This window comes from Phasianus colchicus, chromosome 5 (genome assembly GCF_987193195.1).
Source record: "Phasianus colchicus chromosome 5, bPhaCol1.hap1.1, whole genome shotgun sequence".
Classification (NCBI taxonomy): Eukaryota; Metazoa; Chordata; class Aves; order Galliformes; family Phasianidae; genus Phasianus; species Phasianus colchicus.
The window spans coordinates 44793866-44805222 of record NC_143440.1 but is presented as its reverse complement, the minus strand read 5'-3'; the positions used below and the strand labels follow the sequence as shown (position 1 = coordinate 44805222).

The window sequence follows — 11357 nt, the reverse complement described above, 5'->3', positions numbered from 1 at the left end:
AACTAGATCACAAGGTATTTTAAAATCACATTCTGTATGTTTTGTTTTCTGCCACTTTTAAGTCTAATAATCAATTTTTGTTGAAAGTAACCAGGGAAAACGAAAGGGATTTAAGTGCTTAAGTCACTAGACTGCAGCTTTCTGATTTATGATGACAGTGATAGAAATTGGCTACCAGGAGGCTCCCAGATACACCACCTGATGTCTGCTTTCAGATCCTGTTTAACTTTTTAAAAATTTAGCCCCATAAATGTTGGACCTGAGTGGAGTACTTGAAAGCCCTCTGTTGCACTGTCAGTTGGGGAACTGGCTTTCTTCTCCCAGAGTGCTTAGAAAAGTGGGTTGTAGGTTTTTTGTTTTGTTTTGTTTTTTAATATATACATATATTTTTTTTTCTTCCCTGATGTGCTTTGGAAGTGACAGTAATTTTGGAGTTACAATCAGCTGTAAGCACCCAGGGCTCAATAAGGATGCTCTCTTTCTGAGAGGAAGGGATCCAGCTGAGCACTGAGCCAGGCAGGGCTCCAAAAGGCAGTGGACTGTGTCCAGCCCTGGTGTGATGGACTGCTGGTGCTTGAGCTACAGCGTGCACTACAAACCTGATGTGATTATGCCCTTATCATGTTCTGAAATTCATATATGCCTTTATAGCTGAATTGGTTCCCAGACATGACAGTATCTCTTGTCTTTTGTCACTGTTGGGTAAAAGACATCAGGGACAATTGGAAGCAAATTACTTGTGTGGCTGAAACTGAGCAGTCAGCCACAAACTGAACTTAAAGCTGTTCCAACTGTAACCTGCTTCCCAGAAGCTGCTCTGCAGAGGTGTGTGTTTGGACCATACTTTCTCTGTGAAAGAGTATGGCAGGGCTACGTGTGCTGTCTGCTCTCCTTACCATCTCTGCAGCTTGACTTCTCCTGCAGGTGAGTGCTGGAAATCTTAAACAAACCTTCCAGGGCTCAGTCCTTGTAAGTGAGAGGAAGTTAAAAGAAGGCTACTCTTGCATCTTTCACTGAAAGAATTCCCCAATCACGTCTGAAATTCACCACAAGCGGTGGAAAATTAGCCTGCTGTGTAGGATCACCTGGAGCAACTGCTCCTCAGGGAGCCAGAAGTAACTCCTGATATCCTGATGGCACATCAGGATGGCAGTCCTTTAACTCTCACAGAGTAGTTTTTATCTTCTAAGCATTGTGGATATTAGCTAATTAATCCTCACAAAGCCTGAGGGAGTTACAGAGGTATTGTTATAAGCTGGGACCAGCAAAGCAATTCAGTTGTCATTGTGCCTCATGCTGTGGCTACCGCTGGCATCGGTTGGGGCAGATTAACATGTTACAACTAAAAAGCACTCTCCTTTTGTCCCCCAGCGATTGACAGTTCGGTGAGGCTCTCCACAGAGCAGGAGGACCTGGGATGCAAAACGAAGTGGGACTGTGTCCACCCAGCCTAGGGTAGTGCTGCCAGCTGCAGCCGCTGCCTGCTACCCAGTGGCTTCCGAGCTGCACCTGAGGAGCTGGGGCACTGCTGAGCCTCTGGTGGGGCTGCGCAATGCAATGCCCAGAAACCCAGTGCCAGCTGCTGCTAGAGCCTTTGCCTGCACACCTTAGTAGAAGGCAGAAATAGTGCTGTAGGAGTGGCACATGCTGCAATTGCACTACAGAAACTGCAGCCCTCTCTTGCTGTGTCTTCCAGAGCCCTATTAGCAGGGGTGAAGCGGCTGCCTTGGAGCCTCTTGCTGCTCTGATAGAAAGGAAATGTGTTCCTCTTTAGCATAGATAAGGGCCATCTGTGCATGGCTGAAATGAGATAACATTTAGGAACCTCCCAGGATAGTAAAGCTGCACTTTTCTTTGGAGTCTCATGCTGTTCAGGCTCATGGCAGTGCTCCCTTTGAACTCTGTGGTTTGTAGTTCTCACCACTTGCTCAAAATGAAGTGGAATGCAATGGTTCATCTACGTTATGGCTCAGGAAGAGTGTATGTACCAGGACCTGTGCTGATATGAACCAGTTGATGCTTGGACATCAGAGGCCTCTGCATGATGCTCCCAAAGGTCTGACATGTATTTTGCTAAATCCTTCTGTCAATAAAGCCTATGCTGCCTGCTTCTAGATGGTAAGTTACATATGGAGAACCGTTTTATCTGTGGACAGGGTACAGTACTTTCTGGACCTGTTACCAGGACTGAGACAAAGCACTGGGAGCTTGGGGACCTGCGTGGAAGCTGCTATAGCAGATACGGTTTTTGAAACGCAGTTTGATCTGGCTGCAAGGCATCATTTTTCTGCACCATTGAAAGCCAGGCTGTGTGTCCTAAGGACTGTTTGTTTTACCTAATGTATCTCTATCCTATTTATGGTTTTCCTAATATCTTACCTTAATCTCTCAAATTGTCACTGTTGCAATTACATGCTTGTCCATTACTTCTCTGCAATTACTTCCTGTTCAATCTGTCACATACATTGAAATTACTTTATTTCCTTTCTCTTCGCAACAATCTGGATCCACTGACAGGATGCTATTGAGTCCCACTCAGATTTCCTTTCAGTTTAAGCAGCCCCAACTCATTCAGCTGGCTGGCTGATTTTGCTCATTCCTCCCATCTGATGTTCTGTGTCCACCTCTGGATGTACTGGAGATATTGCCTCACTGTGTTGAAGCAGGCAGGATTACCTCATGTGTGTTACCCCGTGAGAGATTTGTTTTCTGGGTGTGTCACTGCTTACTGGGGGCCTTGGGAGAGGCATGGACCCATGTGTCAAGGGGGGGAAGAGGGATGGGACAGCACTTCCCAGCCTGCAATAGAGATTCGGAAAATGTTTCTCGTCCTAGTTTCAGTTCTTACCTCTTTCATTATATTGAGTGTAGTAGTAAAGGAGATCTCTGTTAAGAGATCTTTTCTATCTTCTCAATTGAGTAATGCCAAAAAGCAGTGGTGTTAGTAATGGTACTACAGCTGTACTACAAAGCTTATTCCAATACTCAGGACTCCACCAACTGAAGCAGATGTATTGTAATGAGTGAATCATGATAAACTGTAGAAAAAGAGGAGTTCAGGATATTTGGCTGAAAGACTGAAGGTCACATACAGGTCAGTAGGAGACTGAATTGTAAGATCTTGACTTTGCTTCCTTCAGAAAGCAAATAATGTAAGTCTGGTTGAAAGACAAGACAGTAGCCTTTTCCAGAAAGACAAAATGAACTGAACAGTGAGATTCAGGTATGCCAAAGGGAATTCTGTTGGTGAGTGGCTTGAATCTGGCCAATCTTTATTTCCAAGTGAAAGCAAAGGTATGTTTTCACAAAGAAAGTGTGGGGAGAGAGGGGGGGAAAAAAAAAAAAAAAGAAGGGGAATTGCAGAAAGACAGAGAGAAGTGTCCTGGCCTGGGCTGGAATAGAGTTAATTTTCTTCCCAGTAGCTAATTAACTCTGTCCTTGCTGAAACCAGGACACACAGACTGCTTAATTAAAAGCAAAGTGATGAGTGATGTCCAGGAAACTTAGTATTCTGGGAAAAATAGAGGGGATCTTGGTGAGGGGGTAATCTCAAAGCGTGAAGTCTTTATTCCATTTTCCGAGTGCTTTCCAAAGAGACTCTGATAAACACCTCTTTTTACACCAGTTGCTCTGTTATGTTGCAGGAAATGAATGTGTTTTTAGTAGTGTAAAACAGTGTGGAAGGGAAGGTGATTTTGTTTTAAATGTTTGGCGAGTCCCTGCTGCTCAAGGTCTTAAATTGCTCATTTATGTGTGCACAAAGATTTCCTGTGTGCGCCCATACCTGCTAGGGACAGGAGACACTGACTATGGAGCCCTTAATATGTTTCTTGTTAGGCAGTGACAAACTCCCTTTGGTAAGTGCTTGTGTAATCTCTAGGGATATTGACATGGTGTAATGCTCCAGCCTCAAATCTCGCTCAGTCCTTGCTACAAAGATGTAAAGCAAGGTTGCTCCCCTTTGTCTTTGTTTTCCCATTTTGAAATGGTTATCCACTTTCCTTCTGTAGGACGCGAGGAGAATGATGGCAAAAGAGTTTGGTATGTCTTTGCTCCCACCTTCCTCTTATGAAAGAATGGGACATCTGTGGGAGAGTTATCTCTGGTGGGGGACTTGATGGAGGGTACCAACCCATCTTTGTGTGAAGGCACTCTGCACTCCTCAGCACTTACCTCTGATATGCATCCTTGGTAATCAACAGGGGATATTCTTTTAAATCTTGCTCTTGTTTCTTTTGGTGCTGTGGCGCAGGTGTTTCTATTTATGTCAGACAGATTAATCTTAATGTCACAAATGCCTGCATAGTTGATGCCCTCAGCCAGAACCTTGCAGTTTGAGAGATGTGTCCCCAAACCCAGCTGAGGATGGAGGGAGGAGCCTGGTACACCCCAAATACACCTCTCCTTCCATTTAGGAAGACATTATTGCTGGCAGAGTATACTGTCCATTCTTTAATCAGACAAGACTGGATAGGAGAAGTATATGGGTGGTTTATATAGGCAAGACAAGGGACAAAAAATGTTGGTCGGTAACAGTGAAAATTCTAAAGAAAAAAGCTGTAGAGAGAAAAATGCTGGTCTGCTTTATCTGTTCAGATCTCAAGCTGTTTCACCACTTCCTAGCCCTGGAAACTGGCTTCCTCCTCAATGCTCCTTCCTCCACCAGGTGTGCACTGGGGCTGCCTAGAGTTGCTCCCCTGGGCAGGGAGGTGAACCCCTTTTCCTGATAGCCAGGAATCTTATGTTAAGGATGTGGTGGTAAAAATGTCATAAATTGCAATAATTGAGGGGAACAAAGACACTTTACTATCACTTCATTAGAGTTGCACTATCCTTTCTATGCTGAGCTTTTTTTAAAGACCAGAAATGATGTGACCATTAGATAAAGCATCCATCTCTGTGTATCTATACAGTTAATTTAAGGGTGACACTCTTAGCCAGGTCCCATCAGGAGGAAAAGGATAATACACTATTAAAGTTGCAATTACTGTATTAGGCTCAAAATGTAAATCCATATACCAGCTGTTATAATCTAGCAAAGAAGGAGGGGGAAGTCTGGCAAATAGTTCTTGTGGGCTTTTATATAGCTGCTCATAACAGTGGAAATTAAATGAATACATGTGTATGTGTGTACAGCTAGATTTATAGACTCTCTTTAAAATGTAAGCACTTCAGGTCCTGCTGAAGTAGCAGAAAACAAGCTGGGATTGTTCCACCTGCATAACTGGCCTTCAGCTTCCCCGTGTTCAGATATGCTTTGCAATGCCAGAGGGACTCACCTGTATGCCTCAAGCTCAGCTGTCTCTTGGGACAGGTGTGGGAATTCAGAGGGTTGACCTTTGGAGCACTGCAAAGCAGAAAGGAAGCTAATGCTGGAAAGAGTATTTCCTTTGGCAAGTGCTACCCCCTTCCCTGTGCCAGGACCCCTCTGTAAACCAGAGTCTTCAGGGCATCAGTACTGGCTGCAGCACAAAGCCATGCTTAGTAGCTGCAATTTTTTTTCATGTATTTTCTCTCCTTCAGATATTCTTGGCTAGATCTCTAGCAACCTACTGTAGCTCTGCTACAGCTTTGCTCTGCTTGCTTCAGCAGAGCTTTGTCAATTTGGAGTAGCTGAGGGCGTAACACTTAATCCAGGGAGATGAAATGCCTTGTTCAGATACCAGTACCTTATTGTATCTGGGAACAGCACACACGTGGAATGTTCACAGTAAGAGCTTCTCTTCATGTGCTGCTTGCTACCAGAACAGTCTGGAGATCTGCAGGAGGTGCCCTTCAGTAGCTGAAATGGTACAACTGCTTTTTCAGTGATGAGAAATAACATTTCTGAGCTCACTGAGTACACATCTTCGTATTCTAGAAGGAACCACTCTGCCTTTGGGTACCCTGTGATTTAATTTCCTTTAGTTTTCAACTTTCCTTCTTACTGCAACTGTTCTGTTACCAGCCTTTGCTGTTTCATATAAATACAGCTTATTTCAGTTTTTCAAAGTCATCCTGCCTGATATTCCTACTCCTTGCTGCACTGGTGATACTTCCTAAATTTGTGACATCAAAAAACTTACGTTAAAATATAAATTTATATTAAGAAATATCAATTTGACATTCTTTTTGCATATACTTCTAATGAAATTGTCGTACAAGAGCAGTCCCTGAACAGTACTTTTTGTCCCTCCTTGTGTGGAAACCTCTGTTGGTGTGGTCCTTTCTTTTCCATCAAATCCTGCTGTTCTGTTGCTCTGGCCTGATCACTGCCTACTGCACAGTTGTGCTGTGAATTGCATAGGCTTATTTAAATAGTAAATTACCCGATTATGCTATTGTAAATACTTTGTTAAAGTCCAAATAACTATTATTTTCGTTGTTGTTGTTTTCCCTCTGGGGATAAATTGCAGATAACTTCTGGTAAGCTCAGACATTTTTTTTCCCTCTCATATATTTTAAAATTATCCTGGCAAAAGGATGTACAGCTGCCTGGACAACTCTTCATTTTCCTAGTGTAGTTGTTACCTGTGTTGTTCTCCAGGGAGCCTGTGCCCTTTTATGGTGGTATTCAGTGTCCTGGTTGCTCAGAACTGGGAGGGAGTTCATCCCTTGCTGGTTCATCCATCCCCATCTAAGCACCTAGCACTTTCAATTTCTCTTCCGTTATCCATCCTTTAAATATAAGTCTATCCTTCATTAAGTTCAGTATCACTCATTACAGAAAACAGAAGTACCCATTTATATTTGATTCTCTCTGATCTTTACATCAGTCCCATCAGTTCCATGTTTGCCCCTCAAACTTCTTTTATTTATATAAATTAGGAGCCATTTGTTATTTTAATTTCCTTTGCAATGCTTCACTTTCAGCATTTTCCACTGTATTTCTGCACTCTGAGCCAGTTTTCCTATCTGATGCTTCTCCCTTTCCATGGCATGTAAGTGCACAGATTGCTTGGACTTTAAGTGACTAATTTGGCTTTATTTTGAGAGATGTGGTTTTGTGGCAAGAAACATGTCCCACATGCATTGAGCCCCATCCGTTGGTGGTAGTGGCACTGTGAGTGGGGTTATTTCCACTACTTGGAGTGGGACAGAGGAAACCAGAGCTTGGCAGTGCCTTAGATTTTTGCCGGGAATAAATAGGTCAATATATTTCAGGACTGCACTGGCAACCTGGTATGTCTGATCTGTCTGTGAGTAATAGCCATTTTGAAGTGATTATTCATCCTGTTAGATCTGAAGTATTTCTCTAGAAGTGTTGTTTTCTTTTTTTGCCCTCCTAACTTAGGTGAAGGTTTCTTTGATCTGAATGTCAAGTCCTTTTTAAATTGAAGTCCTTGAGTTATTTGGTCAACTTATTTTCACTAGTTGTTTCCTGGTAGTTCAATAAATAGTAGCAGATCTATTTTTGTTGAGTCTTTGATTTAATTTTAGGTCAGCCAGCCCATGCTTGCTCGCTGCAGAATTCTTGTCTATGATTAGCTCTTGCATGATGTATTCTCTGCTCACCAAAACCAGGTCTTAAATGCAGCTCTCTGTAATCATAGAATCGCAAGGTTGGAAACGATCTTCTAGTCCAACCATTGAATTGACTCCTTGGTGAAGAGATCTGATGCTCTCATTGAGCACCTGAACCATAATACCGCTGGCTGCACTTATTCTACAGTGTAGGCATTGGATATGGTATTGCTGTAAATGCATTATGGAACTAATGCCTTTCTTGATGCTGTTCTCCAGTTGCTCAAAGTTCAATAGAACCAACTATTCCTTCCTTGGAATTATTCTGGCTTGAACAGATTTGCCTTCAGCCTGTACTGCCTTGTCTTTGCTTTATAACCTATCACAGTGTGGTGTTATAACATCCATCTGCCAAGATAATCTTTATTTCCATCTTTCCTGAACAGCATGTACCTCTCAAGGATTTGCAGAGCACAGGTAAATAGAGTAGCTTTTAGGACAGTGCTTTTGTTATGCCTTTCAAGTTCTTTATTCTGCCCTAGTGGAGACTTAGTAGCCATTTCTCCAGCTTTTCTTAACCTTATTTCCTGCCTCAGGCTGGCAGGGAATAGAGGTGTGTACGTTCACACTAATTACATGGGGTTTCTCATGCTGAATTTTACCATAGGATTCCAGCCATAATAATTCTTTTAAAAAAATTTTAAAGGCTTGCTTTTCAAATGTACCAAAAAAAAAAAAAAACCAAAAAAACAGTGAAACCTTCCCCTGGAAACCTGTTTGTCTTGTCTGAGGAACAGGAATTTCAGGGTCTTTGTTAGGAATATCTGAGTTCTACAAATGCCATGCTAATGTTGCCTCTGCTCTGGATGAAGCTGGTGCTCTTAGCATGTTCACCACATCTTCCCTGTCTGAGACGTGGCAGAGACAGCAACCTCCTTGGGTTTTCCCCATCCTTTATTGTGTATTCCACTATCCATCTGCTATGAATCACTCATAAACCTAGCCTAATCATGACAAATATGTGAAGAACTAATTTGTTGTTCACAAAATGAGATGAATTATGTTGAATAATGAAGGCACTGATGCCACTAACTTGATTTGATTTGTATATGTTTAGACACATTTAAAGTCAATGGAGAAGTATTTGCAACTTGCAAAGCTCAAATGTTTCCTGGTTATTATCTTCCCTTTTGTAATAATCAAATTCATTTGCAACTAACCACAACAAAGCAACCCAATAACAAAAGATTTATGCCATGTTCACAGTTGAAATGGTCATTTGATTTCCAATGGGAGTCTGTTGGCGGGTAGATCCTCAGCAGTGCTCATTTTCAGGTCTACGTATTTATGCGATCTGTATGATTTACCATGTCACAGAGAAGAGTCTATTACAGCTTCTGCAAGTAAACTAGATGCTATGTTAGATAGCCAAGTTTCCTAGATCTATTAGCCATATAAACACAAGATGTTTTCCTTGCGTTAGGAAATCAAGGTGAGCCTGCTAAAAACAATAACAATATATCAATATCTTCAGTTTTCTATTAAGCTCCATTTGCTTGCAGCTCTTCCAGCTGAGGGCAAAGTAGGTTGACCAGCTCAAGGAAGTAGCATTTCTAACATCCCAATTCAAAAGGGTACAGGGCTGCCATATTGTGGAAAAGAAGCTTTCGTATTATAAAGTAATGTTTTCTTGAATCAAGAACTTGATGTCAATCATGCTTTTCAGTTGCAGAAGCCTGTTGTTTATTGCATCGGCACATCTTGTGCAAGTTCATTCCTGATTTATGATGATTCACATTGATAGACTTCTAGTCTATGACACTGCCATCACAAATGATAATTTATAACAGCTTTAGCTCTGCTCTTTCAGTGCTGTCTTTCAAGGACTGGAGCCAAGAGCTATTCACCAGAAGTAAATCTGGGAGGAAGTTCACTTACTATGAATATTAATTAATGTTTATATACTACAGTTTATTTTGTTATGCAGTGATTTAATTCAGACCATCAGAATAGTGCTGTATGGTAGAAGAGAATCAGTAGCCATGTGCTCAATTCATTTCAGAGATAAAACCTGCTTCCATTCATTTTCTTTTATGGCATAACCTGAAAACAAGCTTTCGTCAATGTGGCAGAAAGGAGCGTGTGTAAGGCGGTGACAAGTGGTGCTTCTCTGTTCTCTGTAATTATGCAATAAAGAGGAGATGTTCAGATTCACCTCCAAGCCCTTCCCCGGTGTTGCTCTTCCCATGTGAGAGTTAACCTCTTCACTTTGCTGTTTTCTTCTTATTCAAACTAATCATCTCCTTGTAGAGATGCTAGTGGAAGTGATTGAGACAAAGGGGTGTAGCATCATCTTGATGCTGAAGAGCTTTCAGAGGAGGTAAGTGCGTGACTTCCCAGCAGAGCAAGAGAAGAAAACACAGCTGAAAAATCTTTCTTCATTTCTAAGAAAAACAGGAATGGCCAGGTCGCTGCTGGTTACTAACATGCTTGTATTTTTTGCGTAGCATTGTTTTATATTTTGTAATCAAAAGGCAGTGCTTTATTGGGCTATACTCTCAAAAGATCTCATCTCAAAATACTCTCATATAAAAATGTGATAAGAATAAAAACCCCAATGGAGACTATTAGCCCCAGCATTTTTTTTTTTTCCCTGACATTGGCTCTTCCCTGCCTTAAAGTATGAACCCCCAAAGCCCTGAGCTCAACACTAAGGAGACTGGATGTGGGAGCCAGGCAGCAGAGCCTGTTGGGTCCAAGCCCTCTTTGTAAGAGGGAGAGGTGGCTGTGGCTCCAGTCTCTGGGCTGCCTACAGAGCACAGCCATGGCTCCTCAGAAAGATGCTGCTGATGCCATCTTTGCCCAGTGGCCACACCAGCCTAAGGAGAACCTTCCATCCATCTTGCACGCATGGTATAGCAAATAAGCCATAAATAGTTTGTGCCTACTTCAGTAAGTAGCTCAACAGTGTAGCATATCATTGTAATGGTGAAAAAAAAAAAACACCTTATTTCTTTAAATTAGATGTTAGGACTTATAGCTGGACCTTTAAGGTTAAGGGAATTTGATTCATTCAGGTGGCACAGAACAGCCTTCAGTGCATTGCACAGCCTAAGGAGAGAGAAGAGTGTTGCCCACTGTATTTACTATCATGTTTGTTTTGGGAGCTAAATTATTCTTACTAATTCTGCTAGCAGTGTAATATGCTGTCTCAGTAATGGAAAGCATATGAAAGCAAGCAGATGGCGAGAGCAGAAAAAACCCAAGCATGTCCTGATAATGTAGTAAGCAAGTTCATTTTTTTGGCATTAGGCTTTCATAACCGAGGCATGGTGATAACAAGTACAGACACATTTTTAAAGCGCAGTTCATCAAAAAATATAGCCAGTTTCATTGCAGAGCAATGGAAGATTACTTTGAGACTTTTATATAGATAAAAGCTAGATGTGAATGTTGTTGAATTAGACCCATCATTTATTATTGCTGGCAGATGATTGACAGCAGATACTGGTCTCAGTGATGCCATCACAGTCTTGTGATCACTCATATCTTCACAAATGTGGAGTTTCTCACCCATTCATTTGCAAATATGTAGCCACCCTGTACTCCACAAAAACCACAGACGCTTAGATACAGGGTGTTATTGGAGTGGGCAGTATTGGAAATCTAAGTATTTTATTTTGCTTCAAAAGTATTCAGTCTCTGGTTGGAAGTTGTGAAGTTCAAGGTTGCTGCTGCTTAAATATCTGCATATCTGCAGCATGTGTGGATCACACCTGGCTCTGGCCCCATTCCCTGTGAGGAGGGCAGTGCGTGGGGAGTGCTCTATGCTCAGCATGTCTGAAGAAGAGTGGCCTTGCCTCACTGCTGAAGCAAACAGTGCTAGCATGAAGTTTTGGGAGGGAGGGGGGAGG

General features: G+C 42.0%; 1 protein-coding gene across 6 annotated transcripts in view; it reads left to right on the top strand.

The window, feature by feature from the left end:
• The window catches only part of FOXN3 (forkhead box N3), a 228412-nt gene that overhangs the window by 23588 nt on the left and 193467 nt on the right, over nt 1–11357 (top strand). The gene's annotated exons all lie outside the window — the stretch shown is intronic.